Genomic DNA, 26,911 nt, shown 5'->3' with positions numbered 1-26,911 from the left:
TTGTTGGAAACCAGCTGGCACCCACAGCAAGGCCATGTGGCTCTGCTGTTGGACATAAACAATCGTGCAGACCACTCACACAAGGGCACTCTGCATCACTGATGACAGGAGACGACACAAGACCACATCATCATTCTGTGTAAGAACAGACAAAAGCAAGGTCAGCGTGCCACCCACAGAATACCAGACATTCCCTTCTCCCAGCTGGATAGAAGTGACTGTGGCTTCTTTACACATTACAGCTTTAGCCCTACTCCAGCCAAACCTCCTTCTAGAAAAGATACAGCTACCAGATAATAGAATTTTCCCACCTCCTATCAGCACTCCATCCAGAACAAACCCCTGGACCCTCCCCCAAATCGCCCAGCCAAAGCCCAGATCCTAAAGGTCTAACATCCTCCTACTAATATGCCCCTCATGGTGTGAGCCTTCCCTCCTTGCAACAAGTCGTAAACCCAACTTGCTTAACTACAGAGTGTTTCTGGTGGTCTTTACTGGAGGACATTCGTAACTGTAACAGTAAAAAAAGATGGTTAAGTTTCTTGGGGGAAGTTAAGGGAGTCTCATTCTGAGGGCTCCCATTTTCTATGTTAAGCAATAGGTGAAATTATCTTTTTTATTTATTTTTTGAGACGGGGTCTCACTCTGTCACCCAGGTTGGAGTGCATGCAGCAGCATGAATATGGCTCAATGCAGCCTTGACCTCCTAATCTCGAGTGGTCCTCCCACCTCAGCCTCCCATGTAACTGGGGCCACAGGCTCTGATCACCATGCCTGGCTAATTTATTTATTTATTTTTGTAGAGATAGGGGATTACCATCTTACCCAGGCTGGTCTCAAACCCCTGGCTCAAGCAATCCTCCCACCTTGGTCTCCCAACGTGCTGAGATTACAGGCATGAACCACTATGCCACAGTTGAGTTTAGAATGTTTATTAAAAATCTTGCGACACTTAACTCAACGATTTGTTCTAGGAAATCTTACTTTTTAATAGTGTATTGTGGTATAAGGCCTGAAATTAGAATTCATATCAAATTCTGTCTTTACATCTATTTAAATCAAGAGGGCCTCGAGGCCGGGCGCGGTGGCTCAAGCCTGTAATCCCAGCACTTTGGGAGGCCGAGGCGGGCCGATCACGAGGTCAGGAGATCGAGACCATCCTGGCTAACATGGTGAAACCCCGTCTCTACTAAAAATACAAAAAACTAGCCGGGCGTGGTGGCGGGCGCCTGTAGTCCCAGCTACTCGGAGGCTGAGGCAGGAGAATGGCCTGAACCTGGGAGGCGGAGCTTGCAGTGAGCCGAGATCGCGCCACTGTACTCCAGCCTGGGTGACACAGCGCGAGCCCCCGCTCAAAAAAAAAAAAAAAAAAAAAAGAGGGCCTCGAATGACTGAACTCCAAGCCCCACTCCCTGTCTGCTTCCGCAGATGAAATTCTCTGGCTAAACCCTCTCCTTATTTAAGGGATCAGACACAGTGCCTGCTTATCCCCAGACAGTAGGCGTCAGTTCCCTGCCAGCTCAAGGACAAATTATTCAGACAAGTCAGTCACACCCTCCCGTGGGAACCAGGGCTCACTCCGCACTTCTGTTACTACAAAGCCTGCCTCCAGCAGCCCCTCCTTGTTACCGTGTCCCGGAGTGCAGCCTCCACATTGCCCCGCATAGTGTGCAGGGTCCTTCTCCCCGGGACTGGAGTATCTGTGACCAGTCAGCTGCTGTTGATTGCGTCTGTCCTGCATCAAGTGTTGTGTGTTCGGCCATCCCCATATCTCTGGGGCGGGGACAGGAGTGGGGACAGGAGGGTGGGGGGAAGGAGTCCCCCTTTCATCAATGGAGTAAATAGTCTGTCAATAAGGCTGGGCGCAGTGGCTCACGCCTGTAATCCCAGCACTTTGGGAGGCTGAGGCGGGCGGATCACGAGGTCAGGAGATCGAGACCATCCTCGCTAACATGGTGAAACTCAGTCTCTACTAAAACTACAAAAAATTAGCCGGGCGTGGTTGCAGGCGCCTGTAGTCCCAGATACTCGGGAGGCTGAGAAAGGAGAATGGCGTCAACCTGGGAGGCGGAGCTTGCAGTGAGCCGAGATCGCTCCACTGCACTCCAGCCTGGGTGACAGAGCCAGACTCTGTCTCAAAATAAATAAATAAATAAATAAAGAGTCTGTGAATAAAACAATTGACATCACAAACAGTATGGCCCATCCTTGATTGAGGACCCCTGGTTAGCTTTAACTAGCTGCTCCTTTACTAAGCAGCTGGTTTTATTTATTTATTTATTTATTTAGAGACGGAGTCTTGCTCTGTAGCCCAGGCTGGAGTGCAGTGGCCCGATCTCGGCTCACTGCAACCTCTGCCTCCCGGGTTCAAGCGATTCTCCTGTAGTAGAGACGGGGTTTCACCATACTGGCCAGGTTGGTCTTGAACCCCTGACCTTGTGATCCACCCGCTTTGGCCTCCCAAAGTACTGGGATTACAGGAGTGAGCCACCGCGCCTGGCCCAAGTAGCTGGTTTTATGAGGCGGCAAGGACTGTTGAGAACATCACTGCCAGTTGCTGGCCAGCTCTCCCTTCAGCTAATGAGTTTTGTTGCCTCAGTAGGTGTTGCCACTTCTTCCCACCCTGACGAACGTTAATGGACAGTGTCTCCTTGTGAGGTCCCAACAGGTGTGGCCTGTGTCGGCCAGGTGGTTTCCCGGGCCCCCACCTGGGGGCAGCAGCAACAGGACATCCTCACGGGTGGGTGCTTGAGTTCCACTGGGATGAGGCTCGGTATCTTTGGTCTAGCCTCATGACCATCGCTCCATCACTGGCTGCTTGGGACAGCCAGGCAGACACCGTTTGGGAAAGTGTGCCCCAGCATAGTCCTGGGGACAACCCTTTTTCCTTTCAACAAACACCAGGCTTTTTTGAACCATCACCCGGGAAGATTTAGGAATGGCTCCCTGGTGGTCTCCTAACAGCCTACACACCCCTGGGCTTTGCTTGGCGCTATTGCTTATCTGCATGCCAAAGAACCAATCCTGTGGGCAAGGGGCTGGATGGCCCCACCTGGACCCTAGACAAAATTAACGTACTTGGGGGGATCCCAGCACTGGGGAGATTTGCCTGGCCTTCCTGGGGGAGGAGTATGGCCGCCCACGGAGCGGGTTGCTGGTCTGCCTCTCCCATAACCTCCCGGAAGATCCACACCACGAATGATCTGATGGGGACAAAAACCCCGGGACTTGAGGGACCTTTGCGGCGGACCCTTAAAACACCTGGCAATCCCATTAAATTGAAACATGGTACATATTTTGCTTTTCTAGTTTTGGCTAATACGTTTTATTTCAAGGGTCTTCCGGCCACAGTTTACCAGCGGGCGGGCGGCGCCGCAGGTAGTGACGGGGCAAGAACGGGCGTCGCCGCGGTCTCTGCGCCCTCGGCCTGGGGCTCCAGGCCACACTGGGAGGCTGTGCTGGGCGGGCCCGAAGGGGGTGGGCGGGCCCGAAGGGGGTGGGCGGGGCCCCAGAAGTGACGTGGGGGCGGGGCCAACGGCCCGCGGAGGCGGAGCCGCTACAGTCTGGGCGCTGGAGCGGTGGGAGCGGCGCGCGTCCGCCGTTGGGGACCCCAGCCCGCGCGTAAAGCAGCTGGCCGACCAAGCCCTGAAGGCGAGTGCCTGAGGGGGCAGGACACCTCCTCTGGGGCCAGCGGGCGGCAGGCTCGGGGCTGAGGCCCGGTGGCCCGAGACCAGCTGGGCAGACCGAGGCAGCCTCCCCGCCAGCCCTGGGGTCCGCTGCACCGGGGAGCAGCTCCCTTCCGAGGTCAGACTCGGGCTTCATCCTCTCTTGCCGCGCGCCCAGCGGTTTTCAACTCTCACTGCCAGGATTCCTCCAACCACCCAGGATAGCAGGACCGAGATACATGGCCACCCATGACCCGGAGCGTCCACTTCCAGGGACAGGCGGTGGTGATTGCCTTCTGTTGTCATCTGTGGAAGTCCATGGTTCGAAAAGCTGCTGTTCACGCTTTGGGGAGGATCATGGTTTGAGGGCTCCCGTGGTAGAATTTGGGGAGTTCTCATAGGCAGAAGGCTGAGAAAGTTGGTGCTGTGGGAAGTCAGCTGGCAGCCGATGGAGTCAGGACCGGGGAGGAAGGGAAAGGGAACCCAGGTAGGAAGCTACTGCAGTAGGCTCAGCGAGGGGATGACGGCGGGGCTAAGACAGCGGCCTTGGGCGGTGACTTGGGAAGAACATTGAACACCATGTTTGGGCTGAAGGAAAGAGCAAGGGAAGAGGTGAGGAGCTTCAAGTGAGGGTTGATATGGATGTTACTTACACAGGTAACAGAAGTTCTTCACCTTTTCATTGTTTTACAATGATTCATTCTCTGTCTCATTCTCTCTCTAACAAATATTTGTGATATTTTCACCTGTAGTCCCAGCTGCTCGGGAAGTTGAAGCAGGAGGATGGCTTGAACCCAAGGGGCGGAGGCTGAAGTGAGCCAAGATCGTGCCACTGCACTCTAGCCTGGGCGACAGGGCAAAACCCTGTCTCTAAAAAGAACTTTGTAAAATAAGCACCTGTAGATTTAAGCACATAATAACTACACTTCTGTCTGTTTTATTATGATATCAAAGTTAAATTTATGGTGAATGACTTACTGGAAAAAACGGAGAGCAACCAGTTAATATACTGAATGTATAACACTCTTTAATAATTTTAAGAACTCTCTAATGAGCAGATATTACAGACAGAAACTTCTCAGATGAAATACCGATGACCAGGAAATCTGTGAGACGATTGTAAAAAATTCGAAGTTGTTGAAGAAATGCAAAGCTGTCAGGCTCCACTTTTCACTCATGAAATTGGCAGAGTTGGAGACAATGAGATGAGTGTGGATGGGAGCTGTGTCCTGCGCTGCCGGTGGGAATGTGCACTGACATTCTTGTCCAGAAAGACATTCGCCACTGTGGTTTAAGAAGCACCTCAAAGGCCTTCACCTTGGTCCCTTGTCCACCCTCTGCCCACGGTCTCTCCTTTCCCACGCAGTCCCTCCCGCCCTGGCTTGGTCCCCTTCTTCTCTGACTGGGTCAGGCATGTGGGTGACTGTTTGACTTCCAACTCTCTGTCTACCTGGCGTTTTTCTTACACCTGTTCTGTGGAATAGCATCCTGATTCGTTCCTCTTTTTGGGTCCTTCACTTCCATACCTGGGATGCGGGGCGTGGCCCAGAAAGATCCTGCAGTCAGGCAGTGTGGGGCTGCCAGCACTTCATGGCCTCCAAGATCAGCTGGGCTGAATGAACGCTGCCGTCCAGCGCTTGGCTCCGTTTTCTGTCCCTTATCCTGAGTGCTTTTGCCAGACTTTCACTTTTCTGAAACCTACTCCACCCTACCCCAGACACCCACCCTCTCTCCTTGGATGACCTACCTCCTAATTTCCAGAGAAAACTGGACATGGCCACCTTTCCCCAGTGTCTGAGGCCCAGGCTGACCCGTGGTCATGGTTGCCGTCACCACCCACCTGCCTGGACCCCGCCCTCTGTCCAAGGCCCTGCCACCTGTGCCACTGTCCTGGGCACGGCCTTGCCACCTTCCCCTCTGTGCCGCGAACCTTTCACCTCCCTCCCTCTGCTGTGTGTTTCTTCTTGGCTGCTCATGATGGTCAGGCTTCTCTCAGCTCTCCCCTTCCTTCTGGGGCTTTGCCTCTTCCTCTGTCATCCATGCTGTGCGTCTTGGCTTCCCGTGGCCCTCTCCTTTCACTCTCCTGTCCCTGCTGTCCCTGTGCCTGGGGCCCAGTACATCCTCAGCCGGTCCCTCATCCGTGCTTCGCCCGCACCTGGCTCCTGGCTCCTGGCTCCTTCACTACCCTCCCTGGGGACTCCTCTCCTGTCTCCTGCCCTGGCTCTCCTTCCACTGTGTCCCGGGGCCTCCATCCTCAGCCTCCATCTTCTCTGCAGGGTCTGCTTCTGCATGAACTCCCCCAGATCCGTGTTTACTGTTGGTCCTCACAGCAGGCTCTTCGTTTCTGGTTCAGACACCTTTTCTGTGCTTCAGAACCATCTAGAAAAAAAGCGAACTGGATATCTCCACCTGAATGTTCAACAGGTCCCTTCACCCAGCATTTCCAGAGCTGATCTCATTGTACCTTCATATCCTCCCAGTGTTTCTCTCAGTGAAGAAAAATGCCTATAGTCTAGCCAGTCCCTCAAGGCAGAAACCTGGTGGTCATCCCCAGCTCCTCCCCCTCACTTCCTGTCCACCCCCAAGTCACCGAGTCCTGTTCCTTTCTTGTTTGCAGTGGCTCTCTGCGCCCTTCTCTACCTACCCACTGTTTGGTGTGGGCCCTCCTCCGTCTCACTTGGATCTGGTATTGTTGGGACTCTTCAGATTCTCCCCCTTGGCTTCCCTACCCGGCAGCATGTCTTTCCCCCACATATTCCACACTGCAGCCAGAGGGATCTGCCAAAGAAATAATTGTGATAATGATAGAGAATATGGGTCTGGGTGTGTACCGGGCGCCTTGCACTAGTCCAAGTGCTAATGATAAAGAATATGCATCTGGGTGTGTACTGGGCGCCTTGCACCAGTCCAAGTTGTGTATTGACTGGTTTAATTTTATTTTTTTAACGTTGATTTTTTTTTAATTAAATAGAGATGGGGTCTCACTGTGTTGGCCAGGCTGGTCTCAAACTCCTGACCTCAAGAGATCTACCCGCCTCAGCCTCTCAAAGTGCTGGGATCATAGGTGTGAGCCACTTCACTGCTTGATTTATTTAATACCTGGCCAACCCTTTGAAATCAGTGCTGTGTTATTCCTTTTATAGATGAGAAAACAGGAAAGGCTGAGCATGGTGACTCATGCCTGTAATCCCAGCACTTGGGGAGGTTGAGGCAGGAGGCTGTCTTGAGGCCAAGAGTTCAAGACCAGCCTGGGCAATGTAGTGAGACCTTGTCTCTACAAAAAATAATAATAAATTAGCCGGGCATGGTGGCATGTGTCTGTAGACCCAGCTTTTCAGGAGACTGAGGCTAGAGGATTGCCCACGAGTTCAAGGCTGCAGTGAGCTGTGATTATACCATGACATGCACTCCAGCCTGGGCAACAGAGCAAGACCCTGTCTTTTAAAACAACCAAAAAAGCCGGGCACGGTGGCTCACGGCTGTAATCCCAGCACTTTGGGAGGCTGAGGAAGGTGGATCACCTGCGATCAGGAGTTCGAGACCATCCTGCCTAACATGGTGAAACCCTCTCTCTACTCAAAATATAAAAATTAGCCAGGCATGGTGGTACGCCCCTGTAATCCCAGCGACTCGGTTGAGGCAGGAGAATCTCTTGAACCTGGGAGGCGGAGGTTGCAATGAGCCAAGATCACGCCACTGCACTCCAGCCTGGGTGACAGAGTGAGACTCTGTCTCAAAAAAACAAGAAACAGAAAACAAAAATTACCCCCCTAAAAACACATTTTTTGACCTTTCTAGATATTAGCATTTTGCTTATCTCTTTTAATCTTTCCAATTCTATAAGTTAGATATTCTTAATATCTCCGTTTTTACATGAAAGAGAATGGAGACAGATACGTTAAGTAGTCTGCCCATAGATCCCCAGCTCTTAGGTGGTGAACTGGGCTTTGACTCCCTGCATACTTGCTGCAGGCTCTCACTCTGAGCCACTTCACCCACCCACAAGGAGCCAGCACCTTGCTACGTGTGCAGGGCACCTTTTGAACATACTTAGTGGGTGTTTTTCTGTTCTGCGTTCAGAGTTGTGGGTGGCAAAGGAATGTGCATGTATAAAATGTTCTCATTAATAAGAGTGCTCCTGATAATACGAAAAGATCAATTTCCTTGTTGAACAATATCCAGATATGATGAAATGCTAGATCTGCCCGGGAATGCTGGAGAAGTTCTGTTGCTAGTTTGAAATGCTCTATCCCTTGAACTCGCCCTCCGGCCAACGAATCAATTAATTTCATAATGAGTGTTGATACTTTCTTAGGAATACAATGATCATAATAACATGTTCCAGCACAATAGATTGAATTGTTACTCCACTGGTAGGTTCATGAAATTATTGAAAATTTCAGTAGGAAATTCAGAGTAGGAAAATTCTCCAGCGAGGAGAGGGACGTAATATATTTCAAGAGGCATGTTAGTTTCAGATGGGTAGCTGAAGACATGCTTATTCTCCCCGCTTAAAATCCATTGAAGTGTTAGCCAATTTATTTTTTTTAAGCTCTTAGAAATTAAACACTATGGTACTGAAAGCCATTAAGAAAAAGTCCCTCCCCGTGTCTTAATGAGAGGGCGAGCTGGTGTGCTGACGTCTGCCTGTAGTGCTGGTGACTCAGAAGGCTGTAGCAAGACGGGTTTTTGAGCCCAGGAGTTTGAGGCCAGACTGGGCAACATAGCGGGACCCCATGTCTTATTTTTAAAAATAGTGGATCTATAGAGAACTAAAGCAAACGCACTTTTATTTATTCACTCATTGTCCAAGGCAAGCCTGTTTTTTTTTTAAAAATACTCTTTAAATATGCAAGTTTATTGTATGTCAATTATACCTTAGTAAAGCTTTTAAAAAAAAAAAAAAACTCACAGTTTAGTTCTGGGCTCTGTACTTGGGCTCTGAAATGCAGTCCTGAATCCCCACACCTACTGGAGCCTGGGGTGAGGATCATTTTCAGTGCCTGCCATTACCTGAGAAAAGAACACCGGAAAGGGAGACCCTGGGGAAAATGCTAAGACTTCTAGTCAGGCACAGTGGCTTATGCTCGCAATACCAGCACTTTGGGAGGTTGAGGCAGAGGATCATTTGAGGCCAGGAGTTCAAGAGCACCCCGGGCAACATAGTGAGACCCCATCTCTACAAAAAATTTTAAAAAAATTATCTGGGCATGGTGGCATGCACCTATAGTCCCAGCTACTCAGGAGGCTGAGGCAGGAGGATCCGTTGGGCCCAGGAGTTCAAGGCTGCAGTGAGCTATGATCAGATACTGCATTCCCAGCCTGGGTGACAGAGCAAGACCTTGTCTCAAAAAAAAAAAAAAAAAAAAATCGTAGACTATCAAGAAGGACCATCAAGAATGTCTCCTGGGGGCTGGACATGGTGGCTCACTCCTGCAATCCCAGTACTTTGGGAAGCCAAGGCAGGCAGATTGCTTGAGCTCAGGCATTCTGGAGCAGCCTATGCAACATAGTGAAACTCCGTCTCCACAGATAGTACAAAACTTAGCTGGGCATGGTGGTGCACGCCTGTAGTCCCAGCTACTTGGGAGGCTGAGGCATGAGAACTGCTTGAGCCCAGGAGGTAGAGGTTGCAGTGAACTGAGATCATGTTAATTTACTCCAGCCTGTATGATAGAGCGAGGCCCTGTCTCAAAAATAATTAAAAGTATGTCTCCTGTTAGGCTGGGTATAGTGGCTCATGCCTGTAATCCCAGCACTTTGGGAGGCTGAGGCAGGAGGATAGTTTGAGCCCAGGAGTTCAAGGCCAACCTGGGCAACAGAGGGAGAGCCTGTCTGTACAGATAATTTTGTACAATTAAGGCAGGGCATGATGGCTCATGCACGTAATCCCAGCACTTTGGGAGGCTGAGTCAGGAAGACTGCGTGAGCCCAGGAATTCAAGACCAGTCTGGGCAATGTAGAGAGACCCCCATCTCTACAAACAATTTTTAAAAATTAAGGCAAAGTATGGTGGCTCATGCCTGTAATCCCAGCACTTTGGGAGGATGAGGTAGGAGCACAGATTCAGCCCAGGAGTTGGAGACTGCAGTGAGCCATAATCACACCACTGCACTCCAGCATGGGCAATAGCATAAGACCCTATCTCAAAATACATAAATAAAAGAAAAAGTTAGCTAGGTGTGGTGGTATTTTCCCAACTACTCAGGAAGCTGAGGTAGGACAATCACCTGAGTATGGGAAGTCGAGGGTGCAGTGAGCTGTGATGGTGTCATTGCACTCCAGCTTTGGTGACAGAGAGCCAGACCGTGTCTCCCCCCCGCAAAAAAAAAAAAAAGTCTCCTGTGAAAAATGACAATTTCCAGTGGAACAATTATGAGGAAGAGATGGGATCTTCCTGGGCTTTTTCAGTCTTTTGGACAATCCAAGATTCCTCTAGCTAATGACTTCACAGTTGGTAACAGCTTATTAGCTTTACGGTGTTTCTTTAATGTTTGTTATAATAGTTCCTGGGATACAGGTACCAGATTACAATTCACACCAGCTGGAAAGGACAATGGAAATTTATTTAGGAGGCTTGCAGGTCCCTTGGGCCTAGGGCACACAACCTTTTGGGACATTTGGGAGAAAAAGGAGTGCTTTATTTCCCTTTCTCCTGGGGTTCCAGATGAATGTGTCATCTTGGCCAGTGTTCTTATGAACTCTAAATGAAACTGAAGTCACACCTTTAACATTACTTTAAGAAAGAATCACAGAAGCCAACCTTAAATCATTTAAAATGAGGATGAAACTTGAAGCAATAGATAGGAAGAACCATTATCTGGTCTGTCCTGAAATTATTGGAGGTGTTAAAGGAGATGAAGTTTTCAATGGCTGGGAGTAATGGCTCATGTCTCTATTCCTCATGCTTTGGGAGGCAGAGTGGGGGAGGATCCCTTGAAGGAATCTGAGGCTGCAGTGAGCTATGATTGTGCCACTGCACTCCAGCCTGGGTGACAGAGCAAGACACTGTCTACATCAGAAGAGAGCCCAGCAGCTGCCCAGGCCCTGGCTGGTCCCCACAGATGTGGAGCTGTGGCAGGTCATGCAGAACCATGTGGATTGTGCCCTCCAAGCCGGACCGTTCTTGGATTCCTCCATAGTGGAGATATGGTTGCTGACTTCTCCGATGGGGAAAACATTCTGTCTTCCCCTGCTTCAGGGATGAACACCTCCTTGCCATTCACACACTCTAGTTCAATGGTATCTACTTTGGCACTGCTAACCCCCCGGAAGACGCTGTTCAATCAAGTCTAAATCAGCCTTCCAGTAGTTTCCATCCATTGGGTCCCACTATACTCTCTCAGGTGGGGTGACCATGGTTTGCTAAGCCTGGTTTTTCTTTCTTTAGATGGATGTAACAGCCTTTCTGGAGATTCTTTTTTTTTTTTTTTTTTTTTTTTTACGTTTGCTGCCTGGTACTCATTTGGAGGCCCGGAGTCTGACAGAGTTCCTTTCCGTGTTTTCCGCAGTCCTTCAGTGGGGTTTGCACACCTGATGGCCTAGAATTGGGCTCGCCTTCGGCAATCCTGCCCACCCTGGTGGTGGATTATTGCTGCCTCCTACTCAGCACAAGGTCCAGATACTGAAAGCTTTCACTTAGTCACTTATGTATTCAGCAAATACGTTTGCTCATGATCTTCAGCAGATCGTGTACCTGAGCTTAAACGGGGTGGGGTTCTCCCCCAACCGCCACATCGCCTGCGTCTGCTCCTCCCTGCTCTCTCTTCCCTCTCTACTCCCTGCCCTGGGTGCTCTTGTACTATCCACCTCCAGGTTTCCAACTCATCCAGTAGGTCTCAGAAGCCATCATCAGTTTCAGGATCTCTTTCTGGTATCCCAGGTCTGCATTCAGGGCCCCTCCTGTCATGTCTGTAACCCGCAACAATTTAATGAGCTTCTCTGTGCCTAGGTTTCTAATCTCTAAAATGGGTATAATAGTAGTATCGGTCTCATAGTTGTCTTGAGGATTAAGTGGATTAATATTTGCAAAGCATGTATCAGGTAGGTTAAGAACAGGGTGCCTGAAGCAATACTGCCCAGATTCAGAGCAGAGCCAGGAAACCTTGGGCAAGTCATTTCTCTGTGCCACATCTTATCCACATCTTATCCACATGAGGATGATAATATAGAGTTATTGTGAACTTTTAGGCAATTATTTCTTGCAAAGCACCTGGAACAGTGCCAAGCACATGATATGGGCTCAATAAACATGAGCCATGGTGATGGTGACAACCCCTGGGGAACCCTGAACTTCCCTGTGGAGTCGCCATTGTGCTGGAGTCTATTGGCTTATTTTCCTCGATAGTTCTCAGGCTCTGTCAGAGCAGGGGATGGCCATCAGTATCCTGACTTCTCTTTTGCGTGAGCTCCTGGATGGTGTCTGGCGTTTGTAGTTTGTAGATTTCATTTTCATCAAAACTAGTTGTTCCTTCTACTTTAGAAGTCTGAGCAATATGCCTTCAGTGGCCAACTGGAGACTTGCGTTTTAAAACTTCATTGGACAATCTATTAGTGTGATGAAATTACATCACAAAAACCCGTGTACTCATCGTGGAACACGGAAGCACGATGGGTACCACCCGAATGGAGGGGATGCAGTGTGGATGGGAACCTCTAGCCTCCCGGAATGTGCTGACTCCAGGACTGGCTGCCCGTCCTGCAATGCATCCTGCAGTGCTTGCTTTCTTGCTTTAGGAAAGCTAATTTCTACCTTTCTGTTGTAATTGATGCCAATAGTTGCCCTTCCTGCAACCGATCCTGCAGTGCTTGCTTTCTCGCTTTAGGAACGCTCATTTCTACCTTTCTGTTGTAATTGATGCCAATAGCTGTCCGTCCTGCAACGCATCCTGCAGTGCTTGCTTTCTTGCTTTAGGAACGCTCATTTCTACCTTTCTGTTGTAATTGATGCCAATAGTTGCCCGTCCTGCACCCAATCCTGCACTGCTTACTTTCTTGCTTTAGGAACTCTCATTTCTACCTTTCTGTTGTAATTGATGCCAATAACTTGTAGTTTGCTGCCATATCTGAAGCTCTGATGCTTCCTACGTCTCTCCCAGGTCACTACAAAGATTTTGAAGTCCCTTATTCTCTGATATGAAGAATTTCATACTGGCTTCAGTCTCCTTTATCTCACTGTTAGGGAACTCTTCCCCTTTTCTGTGCCATTTATGAGCACACTTGAGATGTGGCCACATTGCTGCCCACTTGCTCCAAGGAACAACTTAAGCCAGAGTCTAGGCCACCAAACCAGGAAGACATCCCTATGGTTCATAGAGGTCATCTGGTCAGTTCCAAGAAAAACATCCAGCGCAGTTGGATCCGACTTCAGCCTGTGGAGGTCCTGTCTCTAAAACAAAGGAGAGAAACTCACGATGAGATGTTTCTAGGCAGCGCCTGCTCAGAGGCCCACCCAGGGTAAGGCACTGCCGGGAAACGCAGAGGCCTGGCCTAGGGCCTCATTAAGGCTGGTCTTTGGTGACAGCCCCAATAACAGGGCAGGCCTCCGTTCTTCCCTACACCTTCCTCCTCTCTGGGTTGGCCTCGTCTCCCTCTGCATTAGTGATTTTCCCCAGCACCATGTGTGGCTCCTGCCAGCCTGTTCCTGGCCGCCAGGACACCTGCTCCAAAACAGCCACCCCCAAATGCCTTTTCTTGAGTGTGTGTGAGTGCGTGTGTCGGGGAGAACACTCATGCCCTTCAGTTTTTTTACCAAGTGGTACCATACACTTCCTATGTGTCCTGCAGCTTGTGGTTTTCACACAATTGCTTTTTTAAATGCAGGTAAAAATTACACAGTGAAACACATTCATCTTGAGTACAAATTGGTGGGTTATGACAAATGTCTGCACCTGTGCCTAAGCAGTATCCTGAGGAGGACACTGAATGTTTCCATCATCCAAAAAGTTCCCCATGCCCTTTGCCATTCACCCTCACCCTGTGGCCCCAGCAAGCCCTGTTGAGTCTCATCGGAGTTCCTCCCTCCACCAAGGGATAGAAACTCACATGATGGCTTCATGCAGACACGGAGACTCCAGACCCTCATTCATCACAACTGATCCCTTACTCCTGCCTGATTGCTGTCTTCCTGCTCGTAATTAAATTCCTTCCCCTGCTATATAACGCCCCCAGCTTTAGTCAGCTGGAGAGAGGGATTTGAGACTGATCTCCTGTTCTCTTGGGCTGATGTGAACCATAATATGATAAAGCTTTCTTCCCTGGCATTACTTTTCCTAATGATTGGCTTTCTGTGCAGGACCTATACTGAACCTATACTGAACCCCTGGCATTTCGGTAACAGATTTTGGTCCCCTAATTGGGAATGGGTTGCCTCTGGCTGGTGGCCGCAGATGGGGAGAGTCTCAGAGGCCCTCCTGTACAGCTGCCTGACCCTTTTTTGGCCAGAGGTGGATTTCTGTCTGTCTCTCTTTGTCCCCACTGCTGCTGACTCTAACTGTGTTCCTGATTGTCTAGGAAGAGAGGCCTTTGAAATGTGACATATGCATCTGACAGGTGTCTTTTGTGGGTACCAGATGGCAGGATCTGCTTCTCTCAATTTGGGGAATTGTGAAGGAATTTCCATTTGCAGGTTGAACAAGCCCAGCTGACTGTGAGAGGGAAGCACCTCAACTGTATTGGCTTGGATGGTCTTGGGGGCTTCTTAGTCGCTACTGCGGTTAGATTGTATTTTCGTAATTATTTTTTGTGTGTGTGTGGATATAGTCATGAGAAATCAGAATTTGATCTTAGAATGTAGTCCACCGGGGTGCATTCTTTAGAATTAGTCTGAATATAGTTATGAGCCAATGGAACAAAGGAAAATGATATTCTTTTGCAGCACTGTTTGGCTCCAGTGTTCTTTGAGGGCTGGGGAGGTTGGGACTCTCCATGGGTCTTTGAATTGTACTGCTGTCTTCTAATTGCGTTCATTTTTCTGTTGGAAGGGAAGGAGGGATGGAGTTCCGTGTATCCAGGCTTTTCTGCTGCTGTCCTAAGCAAGGTCGGGCCTGGCTGATTGTGATGTTCTTCAGTGGTACTGTTTGGTATTCTTTAAAGTCTGGGGAGGTTTGGCCTTTAAAAATCAAACTGCCATGGAAAGTGATTTACCCAAAATTTTGGTTCACAGCCTTCACTGGATTACCTACTGGGGCAAACAAAGTTTAACCATGTGAACATGCTCGTAAACCAGTGACTTTGCATTGCTATCTAATGGCTAGAATTCCAGGGTAAAAGCTGTTGGATCTTTATATGTGTGTATATGTCTCTGGATGTTCTGTATCATTTTCACAGGGTACCAAATTGGCTTATACATAAAAAAGAGTGTGCATAAATTAGGTAAATAAGTCCAGTCATTTTCCAAGTTCATGTGACTTAAGTAAATCTTTAATAAACGGGCTTTAACATTATTAGTAAAATAGAAAGGCCTTCAGACTTGTCAGCCTAACTTTTTATCTGGGTTTCGTGTTTGCTAGATGTGTTAAGGTGTCTGAGTTTGATAAAAAAAGGTTATAAGACTATAAACCCAGCCATGAAGAAAATGATCTTTGTGTGTGTGGGTTTTTTTTGTTTTTTGATAAATAAGACTAATGTTGTCGTTTAATAAAAACAGCTGAATTTTCTGAGTTATTGGCAAATATACCCGTGTGTTTTAATTTTAAAGTTCTTACTTAGGTGAACACCTGATATTCATAGGTTATAACAATGATTATCAAGGAAGCAATGACTGGCTTTGTCTGATATCTCAGTTCTCATAGTTCATGTAGAGAAACGGTTAAACATGCATAAAATAGAAATGGGGTAAATGTAGGCGAACTTTTTCCGTAATTTAAAATCTTGAGATTTTGGCTGCTCATTAGATGTCTGAGTCATGTTAAATTAAGAAAGGGTTATGATATGGGGAAAGATTTTTTTAAAAACTATGGAAGGTTCTCATCTATAAAATGTTAATATCTGGTAAACAGTTCAGGATTTCTTGCTTCCTAGGTTTTTCATTAAAATGTAAGGTTACTAAGAATTCTAGTTAATATATAATTCCGTATATAAAATGTGTCACAGAAGTTATATCTTTACTGAGAAAAAGAATAATAACTAAATCAGAAGTTATCTAAAAGTTTATTCAAATTATGGAGTTGGGCCGCGCACGGTGGCTTATGCCTGTAATCCCAGCATTTTGGGTGGCTGTGGTGGGGGGATCACTTGAAGTCAGGAGTTTGAGACCAGCCAGGCCAACATAGTAAAACCCCATCTCTACTAAAAATACAAAAATTAGTTGTGTGTGGTGTTGAGAGCCTGTAAACCCGGCTACTTGGGAGGCTGAGGCAGGAGAATCACTTGAACCCAGGAGGCAGAGGTTGCAGTGAGCCAAGATAGCGCCACTGCACTCCAGCCTGAGCAACAAGGTTATCTAAATGGGCTTCCCATAAGGAGAAGTATGCTGCAGAAGGTCTTTCTTTGCCTTTTGGTAACTGGCCTAATGAACAGATTTTATGTTTTATCGATAATTCCTATGTCATCATTATTAGTTTTTATATTGCTTAAAAATACATCTAAAAGAATTAAGGTTTTTATATCCATGTAACTTTCTATATTGCTTCTAAAGTCCTTCTGCTGTTAAGTTACAGGGCTTTGACTCCTGAGTCTGAAAAAGGCACAGATTCCTGCTAAATCTTGAACACTGACGCCAGTCAAAGCCTCATCTTCAGACCTGGGAGAAGGCGACAATGGAAATGAAATGCTTTCATGAGACGCAGGGCCAGCAATTACAAGTATTCAATCCCCCTAGGCCCAGGGACTGTCGCGGAAGAGGTGGGCGCGTGAGATTGTAAGGGCCGACTTTGGGGGATAAAATTGGAGTTTTTCTATAAACATTAATATCAAAGGCACACTGATGCCAGGCAAACGTCTGGGCCCCTGTGTCGGAATAACAGTTTTCCTAGACCACTGATCTACTCTCTAATAGAAAATTGTAAAAGTTTATACAAGGTATATGGAAATATTACTTCATGATCAAACTGATTAAAATTATATTTGTTTACAAGGTTTTATTAAAATTAGCTTTAACATCAATAATACCCCTAAAACATTATTAATAAGAGATCAAAGATTTTTGTTTACCTTTTAAGTAAACCACAGGAAAAAAACGAGAGAGTCAGACATTTAGTTGGCTTCCTGCTGTCTTGGGTGTGTCTATTGGGTCTTAACCATTGGGGAAACTGAGTCTCCTTCATATCAATGAGTAAAGGGTTTTGGTGCTTTGGTTTTTTTTTTTTTTTTTTATCTTTGAATTATCATTTTGGCTGAATGAATAACTCTTTTATAATGAACCGTGATCCTATTTTGTGGCATCAAGTGTTTTAAACTTTTGATATTCGACTGATGAACTTCTCAACATCAAAATTTCAACTTCTGGCCGGCCGCAGTGGCTCACGCCTGTAATCCCAGCACTTTGGGAGGCCGAGGCCAAGCAGGCAGATCCTCTGAGTTCAGGAATTTGAGACTAGCCTGGCCAAAATGGTGAAACTCCACCTCTACTAAAACCACAAAAATTAGCCAGCTGTGGTGGTGTATGCCTGTAATCCCAGCTACTAGAGAATCACTTGAACCTGAGAGGCAGAGGTTGCAGTGAGCCAAGATTGCACCACTGCCCTCCAGCCTGAGTGACAGATCAAAGCTCTGTCTTAAAAAAAAAAAAAATGAATAAAAAAATTTCAAGTTGTAAATTCAGTCTCTTTGACCTTAAGTTAACTTAATAAAAGGCTGGCCATGGTGGCTCACATCTGTAATCCTAGCACTTTGGGAGACCAAGGTGGGTGAATCACTTGAGGTCAGGAGTTTGAGACCAGCCTGGCCAACAAGGTGAAACCCTGTCTCTACTAAGAATACAAAAATTAGCTGGAAATCACTGGAACCCAGGAGGTGGAGGTTGTGGTGAGCTGAGATTGTGCCACTGCACTCCAGCGACAGAGCGAGACTGTCTCAAAAAAAAAAAAAAACAACAAAAGTTAGTGCTGGATGCAGTGGCTCACACCTATAATTCCAGCACTTTGATAGGCTGAGGTGAGCAGAACACTTGCGCTCAGGAGTTTGAGACCAGTCTGGACAACATAGGGAGACGTCGTCTCTACTACCAAAAAAAAAAAAAAAAAAAACCAACCAAACAAAAACCACAACAACAACAACAACAAAAACAAAAATCTGGGCAAGGTGGCATGTGCCTGTAGTCCCAGCCACTCTGGAGACCAAGATGGGAGTATTGCTTGAGCCCAGGAGATCAAGGCTTCAGTGAGCTGTGCTGTGACTGCATCACAGTACTCCACCCTGGGCTACAGAGTTTTGGAGACCCTGTCCCCAATAGCAACAACAAACAAACAAAAATAATATACATTTTTAAAAGAGATTAGGTCCCCTGGCTGGGGTAGTGGCTCACGCCTGTAATCCCAGCACTTTGGGAGGCCAAGGCGGGTGGATCACGAGGTCAGGAGATGGAGACCATCCTGGCTAACACGGTGAAACCCCGTCTCTACTAAAAAAATATAAAAAATTAGCGAGGCATGGTGGCGGACACCTGTAGTCCCAGCTACTCGGGAGGCTGAGGCAGGAGAATGGCGTGAACCTGGGAGGCAGAGCTTGCAGTGAGCTGAGATCATGCCACTGCATTCCAGCCTGGGCAACAGAATGAGACTCCATCTCAAAAACAAACAAACAAACAAATGAAAAGATATTAGGTCCCTGAAGTCCAAAAGACACATATTAGGCTTATTTGGTATGTTAAAATTATACAAGAAGCATTGTCAAATACGAAATGGTGTTTAACTTTCTCTGGGTTATATTTATATACATGTGTTATTAAGGTGTGCTGAAATTACATGGCATTCCTAAAATCCTGACATGTCTTAGTATATGTCATCAGTAATATGTTTATTATGTTAAATTGTTGTATGTCACAGAAATAACCAGATTTCCTTGACAATTGTATCTTTAATATGTCTTTGACTAGGATGTCTTAAAAATTTTATCATCCACAATTATTGTTTTATTGGATTCTTCTCAAAAAGTGGCTTACAGTCAACTACGGTCCAAAATTTGCTCCTTGGAAAAGACTCCTGAAAGCAGGTTTCTGATGATGTTGGAGAGACTGTGCTGTTGGATTAGACAGAAAACTTCTAGGACTCTAATTAAAAGGCTGACGTGGTCATAAAGATTGCTAACCCAGTATGAAGCACAACAAGAGTTAATTGCGTGGACTGAGCTAATAGAGAACTGAACTAATTCTTTTGTGGCTTTTTTGGTTTGAAACATTGCTGATTCTTTTTGTTATTCAGTGTCAATTTTTTTCTCTTCAGCTATTTGTAGCCCTTAACAATCGAGTATACTCTTGTAAATAAAATTTGAAGCATATTTCTTGCTGTCTGCCTGGTTTCTCCAGAATTCAAAAACTATTTGCAAATATTCTTAACTCGTGGCAATGTAGTTATTTGCAGAAGTTCAATAAGAATCTGTTTTCTTTTATAACAGCACATAACTGGAGGTACTGGTCTTTTGACCAAGGGTTTAACTGGAATGACATTTTTAGATACGAGCAGACTGCTTTGAGGAATTGAGAGTGACTTTATAGAGCTGATAAATGTCCCTTGGAAAGACTGGCCTCATACCTCTCTACATAGTTCCTTTGCAGGATTCCTGACCTGGGCTAAGTAAAGAATGCCACTTTCTGACAGACCCAGGAACCTAAAGTTATTTTGAGACTTTGAGAGGAAAGGAATTCACCCAATTTGTACAGGTATCTGCAGGCACAGATACATTCTTGGCTGAGCTTGAGAGGCCTTTAAAAGTTGAATCTGAGATTCCTTTTGAAAAGTTCCAGCAAAGCCAACTTAAAAGAGCCTATATGGACAATAATTCTTGCTGTACTTTATGCAACTAATCTGGCCAAGTATAATAAGACTAAAACTTAATTTGCAAATAAATTGGTCTTACCATGATTTGTCTTTGGTAGAGATGGGGAACTGGCCAGAGAAAAATTATGTTTCAGAAGAAAACTGTAGTATACCTGTTATTACATTAACCTATGGTTCCTGGGTGGCAACCTGGAGCTGCAGCTGTGCTGCATTCAGTTATTAAAGGTAAAATTCACCAATGGAATTAAAAAAATTTTTTTTTTACTCTTTTTTTTTTTTCTTTTTAATAGAAAGCCATTGCAAGAACCAGTAGAATTTAAAGATGGATCCAATTCCCGGGGAGTTGGATCACTGGATGCATAAGGAAATCCAAACTAATAAGGAAAAAGTGAAATATTCATTCCCTTAGTTATTATTATCTATAATAGCTAAAATTAAAGTAAGAGTGCTGGGTTGGGCCTTAAGGCTGGACCAAGCTCAGATGTGGATCTGTCTGAGTTTAGATCACTAGCCTCAAAGCCACCCACAGAAGAGGTACTTTCTGGTGCCTCTCAGACCTGTGGTTTCCCAGAAGGTAGTCAAGGCAGGGAAAGGCAAAACGAAGTAACTACTGAAGTCAAATGGTATGATGTGAAGGAAGTGTTCCCTTTTGTGGACTGGTATTATCAGCTTCTTGAGGCACCTTTCCTAAAATGGATTGTGAGAATAACTAATTTGGAAGCAGTGTGTTTGGTTTTAAATGCTGCCGAGTGGAAGAGCATGTCTGGTTAATGTAGGGCCCACGGCTCACAACTGAACAGTCGTAGAAGGATATATAATTCAGACCCACAGGAGGTTATTCCTGAATGTGGTCTGGATAAAAGTCACTGTAAGATCTGTTTACCCCAGGTAAGTGGAACTGTCCAACTCCGCTTATCAATGCCACCTGGAGCACCTCAGATGAAGCAGCTGATATGCTTTGTATGCTAGCCATGGGGGCCTGGCTTTGAGATGACAGGTATTTTAATCTCACATTTTGCTTTTTGACCATTGTGTTGCTTAAAAGGTGTTCGGGATTAATGAGTGCCTACCCACCTCCATTTCTATCTGGCCTAGAATGTTTAACTGAAAGTCAGTCTTTTGATTCTGAGTCCCTTGGCCATAGAAGTCCCACTGAGGGATAGGATGGACCCAGAGCAGGCAGCCACACCACACCAGCAATGATATGGGACAAAATAAAAGCTTGGCCATTGATGCTGCCTCTGGCATATCTTGACCAAAAGGGGTCAAACTAAAAATAAAGTCCTAAGCCCGTCATTGACTGAACGGACCCATTTGTGGCCAAGGGGACCCCAGTTGCCAGGAGACAAATCTTACCTGGGGAAAAGTCTGGCCCCTTGCCCTGCTGAAGATATGAATATCCCAGAAGTGGGTTGGTTCTTAGCCCCTTCGAAATACTGTACAGGAGACCATTTCTCCAGATTCCCTGACACATGAGGATTTTCCCTCTCCCGAAACAGAAGCTAGTTCATATATAAAATAATTAGGAAGTATGTTAACTAGTCTCTCTGAGTTTGCCTCTAACAGGTTCCAATTCCTTGTGCCTCTTTACTCTTTGAAACTGGGGAGCCAGCTCATGCTGAAGACCTGGCAGTCCCACCAGGCTCGAGACCAGCTGCAAGCACAGTGGGTCGGCTCCTCTGCGGTGCTGCTGACCACCCAATCATCTGTCAAGTTTGCCAGTGTTACCCATGGACTCACCATACTGGGGTAAAACCAGTCCCTCTGGGATCCCTCCAGAGGAAACAGTCATGGTCGTGTGAACCCTCCTACGGCCTTAAGTTAGAATTCAACGACCAGCCAAAGACCTGAAATAAGAAACCATACAGAGAACACAGAGCTCTGAAGAGTCTTCTCTTGGATTTCCCAAGGGATCCACTCCATATTCTGTGGTATTTTTAAAATTTTTGTTACCTATGTTATTTTTTATTTTTATTTTTTGAGATGGAGTCTCACTCCCATTGCACAGGCTGGAGTGCGGTGGCGCGATCTCAGCTAACTGCAACCTCCACCTCCCGGGTTCAAGCAATTCTCCTTCCTCAGCCTCCCAACCAGCTGGGATTACAGGCGTGTGCCACCACACCGGCTATTTTTTTTTTTTTTTTTTTTTTTTAATTTTGAGACGTAGTCTTGCTCTGTTGCCAGACTGGAGTGCAGTGGTACGATTTTGGCTCACTACAAACTCCACCTCCTGGATTCAAGTGTTTCTCCTGCCTCAGCCTCCCGAGTAGCTGGGACTACTACAGGCACATGTCACCATGTCCAGCTAATTTTTGTATTTTTAGTAGAGATGGAGTTTCACTGTGTTGGCCAGGATGGTCTCGATTTCTTGACCTCGTGATCCACCTGCCTTGGCCTCCCAAAGTGCTAGGATTACAGGCGTGAGCTACCGTATCCTGATGTTATCTATGTTATTAATCATCTTAGTATGGCTTGAAATATTGTTCTAAAACCAAGATAAAAGGACCCATATTACCATGTTCCACCAAGCTGGATGCCAGCCAGGTACTTGTACTTCAGCTATAGGCATGACATTTTCATTCTTCGTCATTATCCCACAATGCCCCTTCTCAGTGTGAAGCAGTCAGAAAGATTGAGGACCAGATTCCCTGTGATTGGAGAAACTATAAATGGCCAGAGCGTCAGTTTTGAGCTCTGCAGGTCACGCGGTGGTGTCTGTCACAACTCAACTGTGCTGTTGTAGCCTGAAAGCCACCATAGATAGCATATAAACACATGAGCCTGGCTGTGTTCCAATAAAACTTTCATATACACTGAAATTTGAATTTCATATACTTTTCATGTGTTAATGAATATTATTATTCTTTTGGGATTTTCTTCCAGTCATTTAAAAATAACCACTCTTCTGAGCTTTCTGGCCATAAAAAATGGGCAATGAGCTGGGTTGAGCCTTCAGGTGTAGTCTGCTGACCCCTGGTTTAGATAAACTAAGTCTAGGGCTTGCTAGTCAAGCCCTCTGTGTTTGAACCCCACAATCTCACTTATTAGTGCTGGGGTCCTGGGCAAGTTACCTCTTGGGGTTTCACTTTCCTTATACGTAAAGTGGGAGTAGTAGTAGATCCTATCTCATTTGCCTGGTTGGAGAATTAGAATAGATGTAGGTGTCAACCCAGTGTCTGGGGCATAGAAAGCGCCCAGCAAATGTAGCTGCTACTGTTGTTGGCTATTATGAAGGCTCAAGTAGATCCCTAAAGCTTTGGAGGAACCATTTGTGATGTGAAAGTTTGACAGTCTTTAGCTGTCTTCAGTCCACAGTTCAATTAGATTTGTATGAGGCTGGAAGTTTGGTGGTGCTGCCTTACTTTTGTGCAGTTCAGATTAAGGTGTTAAGTAGAACATGGCATGTCCACAGGATGGGTTACTGTGCAGCCATAAAAAAGGAGGTAGAGGTGTATATTTGTGATCTGACATGTAAAGATGCCCCACATGTCTGTCTAAATGTGTACAGGTATGTGTGTGTAATGCATGCACGTGTGGATATGTGTAATGTGTGCATATGTCCTTTGAAATCAGGGCTGCTCAACCTTGAGTTGACATTTGGATCTAGAGTAGGCAGAAAAATGCTTTCCCCTCCCCAGTCATGTCCATTTCTGAATCTCCAGAACCTGTGAATGTGTTAGATTACATAGCAAAGGGGAATTAAGGTTGGAATGAAACCTTAATGATGGAATGAAAGTTGCTAATCAGCATAAAGGGAGATTAGCCTGGATTATCCACGTAGGCCCAGTGTGATCACAGAGGTCCTTCACAGTTGCCCAGGAAGTCAGTGAAGACGCAACCATGGAAGAAAGGGACAGCATAAATGCTGCTGGCTTTGACAATTGCAGGAAGAGGCCAAGGAACATGGGCAGCCCCAAGAAACTGGAAAAGGCAAGGAGGCAGACGCTCCCCTCAAGTGTCCAGGAAGGCATTCAGCCCTGCTGCCACCTTGATTGTAGTGCAGGCAGATCTGGTTCGAACTTCTGATCTCTGGAACTGTGAGATAATCCATTTGTATTCTTCAAGCCATTAAGTTTGTGGTGATTTGTTACAGCAACAATAGGAAATGAATCCCTTTGGAATGGGACTTGCTGTCCTATGCCTGACCCCCCATCGTATTTGGAAGCACATTAATTTCCCAAGCCCACTGGTGGAGAGGAATCTGCCCTGGGAGAAATCTTGTCCTGAGTCTCACTTGTATCTGATTCAAATGAGACTCTGGACTCTTGACGTGATGCTGGAACAAATGAAGACATTAAACCTGTCGAGATGGAATGAATGTACTCTGCATGTGAGAGGACATGAATTTGGGGGGCTGGGGCGCAATGCTATGGTTTGACTGTGTTCTCCAAAGTTCACATGTTGGCAACTTCATTCCCCATCCAACAGTGTTGAGGTGGGGGATTTTTAAGAGGGGGTGGGTCACGGGGCCCTGCCCTCATGAAAGGGTTAGTCATTGCAGGAGGGGTTCCTGATAAAAAGAATGAGTGCAGGCCCCTTCCCCTCTCTTCCTCTCCTGCTGGCAAGCATGCCTCTTGCCCTTCCACCTCCCACCATGGGATGATGCAGCAACAAGGCCCTCACTAGATGTGGGTCCCTTGACCTTGGACTTTCCAGCCTTGAGAACTGTAAGAAATAAATCTCTGTTCTTTAGAAATTACCCAGTCTCATATATTCTGTTACAGCAGCACAGAACAAAGTGAGACAGAGGGTGTAGGGCAGGAAACTCCTCACCTAATTCAGTGAAACTGTAAATTGGTAAAAAAAACAAAAAACAAAAAACAAAAAAAAACACTTCAAAAGCCTGGCAGTAGCTATTCATAAAGTGCAAACTCTGCACTAGCAATTCCCGCAAACATGCGCATATACTTGTATTTGCTATAACACTGTTTAATATAAAAACATAGGCTGGGCACAGTGGCTCACACCTGTAATCCCAGCACTTTGGGAGGCTGAGGTGGGCAGATTGCTTGAGCTCAGTTCAAGACCAGCCTGGGCAACTTAAGCCCAGGAGGCTGAGGCTGCAGTGAGCTGTAATCATGTCACTGTACGCCAGCCTAGGCAACAGAGTGAGCCCCTGTTTCAAAAGAAAAAATAAATAAATAAATAAATAAATAAATAAATAAATAAATAAAAAGGCAGAAATCTAAATGACTATCAGTAGGGAACAGATTAGAGGGGAATTTCCCCTCTATTAAGATTAAATAGATTAAATAGAGGGGAATTTCCATGCAAAGGAGTACAATAAAGCAATTATAAATAACAATGCAGATCTACATATGCTGACATGAAAAGAGCAAGTTACAAAACATGTATAAATTATTCACTGTTTATTAAAATTACATAAACATTTATATTTATAAACAAGTAGTAGAGACTCCTTCATTCAATAGAAATATGCTGAACTACAAGATACAGCTGTTCAGTGTGTATGTACATTTGTTCAACAGAAATCTGTTGAACCAAAAATAACAAAAAAGGAAGAGGAGGAGATAAGCCCATGTACTCCTCAGTTTACTTATGACCTCATTTACTGCACAAACGCAAACACTCACTACAAAAATGGCAAATATATATTTGCTACTGTTCAAAGCAAGGACCCCTCTAAAAAGGCCTTCACTAGCTACTGGGAAGGCTACATTTGAGGCTACAACGAGCTATGAACCTGCCACTGCACTCCAGCTTGCATAACAGAAGGAGACCTTATTTATCAAAAAAAAAAAAAAGTAAATAAACAAGACTTTAATTACATTCAACCCTAAGCACATACAGTAAAAATTCAGTGATGCAAGTCTCAGGTGAGGTCAGTGAAGCATTATGCTCAGCATTTGATGTCCAAATCACAAATGGATCACGAAATAAACTTAGATATAGAAATAACTAAGACTTGGCCGGGCGCAGTGGCTCACACCTGTAATACCAGCACTTTGGGAGGCCGAGGTGAGCGGATCACGAGGTCAGGAGTTCAAGACCAGCCTGAACAACATGGTGAAACTCCGTTTCTACTAAAAAACACAAAAATTAGCCAGGCATGGTGGCACGCGCCTGTAATCCCAGCTACTCAGGAGGCTGAGGCAGAAGAATTGCTTGACCTGGGAGGCAGAGGTTACAGTGAGTAGAGATCACGCCATTGCACTCCAGCCTGGGCAACAGAGTGAGACTCCATCTAAAAAAAGAAGAAGAAGAAAAAGAAATAACTAAGACAGGCTAATGGGAATTTTTCAAAGACTTTTTGGGTCATCTCTAGTTTTGTTGTTTATTTTCAATCAAACAAACTTTTAAAGATACTTGTTATTGGCCAGGCGCGGTGGCTCATGCCTGTAATCCCAGCACTTTGGGAGGCCGAGACGGGTGGATCAAGAGGTCAGGAGATTGAGACCATTTTGGCTAACATGGTGAAACCCCATCTCTACTAAAAATACAAAAAAAAAAAAAAAAAAAAAATTAGCGGATCGTGGTGGGGGGTGCCTGTAGTCCCAGTTACTTGGGAGGCTGAGGCAGGAGAATCGCTTGAACCTGGGAGGTGTAGGTGACAGTGAGCTGAGATTGTGCCATTGCATTCCAGCCTGGGCGACAGAGTGAGACTCTGTCTCAAAAATAAAATTAGATAAGATAAAATAAAATAAAATAAGACCCTCTGAAACTTAAAGAAAAAAATTGTTATACTTGCCACAAAGCAGTTTAAAAGTCATAAGAGAGTTCAAGAAATCTAAAGGGATGGTACTGGGAAAAAATTACTCCCATGCATAAACTGAAAAGAAAAAGGATACTTATCAGGGGGAAATGATTCAATAGAAATATTTTGGCAATGGTGTGGGAAAAATAGGTCTAATAGTTCTATACTCTGAATTATTTCCCCAAATGATGGTATTTTACCCACATATTTACAACTTCTCTAAGACATGGTAATAACATTTATTTTTTACTTTAAACTATAACAAAACCCTTCTCAATCTTAATCTTGATAATATTATTTGAATTCCAGTGACTAAGATGAACAGTTACAGTTTACCCTAAATTGAATTGAGGTTTATCGTTTTCCTGCACGTGTAAGCTTATCCATGCGGCGTTTTGTTCGGTGGGTTGGCTTTTTCCCCTCTGGCACATGAAATGGAATCTATTTGCTATCCCTGCTCTAACCATGTGGACTGTCTCAAAGCTCCAGCAAAGACTCCTGCTCATGGCAAAGTCTGAAGGAAACTGCTCCTCCACCACCGACCACCTCAGTGGCCTCTCAGAAATTCCAAGTGCCTCATTCCCCAGACTGCTCCA

The 26,911-nt window shown here is 45.8% G+C and overlaps 1 long non-coding RNA gene across 1 annotated transcript; it reads left to right on the top strand.

The window, feature by feature from the left end:
* The first annotated feature begins 9,948 nt into the window (after positions 1 to 9,948).
* On the top strand, positions 9,949 to 19,100 carry LOC108583442. Its single transcript, XR_001898109.3, has 2 exons — positions 9,949 to 16,508; positions 18,700 to 19,100. It is a non-coding gene; the product is annotated as an uncharacterized LOC108583442 (long non-coding RNA).
* The last annotated feature ends 7,811 nt before the right edge of the window (positions 19,101 to 26,911 follow it).

The sequence above is a fragment of the Papio anubis genome, chromosome 18, assembly GCF_008728515.1.
Source record: "Papio anubis isolate 15944 chromosome 18, Panubis1.0, whole genome shotgun sequence".
Taxonomy (NCBI): Eukaryota; Metazoa; Chordata; class Mammalia; order Primates; family Cercopithecidae; genus Papio; species Papio anubis.
This window is presented reverse-complemented; position numbering and strand designations above follow the sequence as displayed.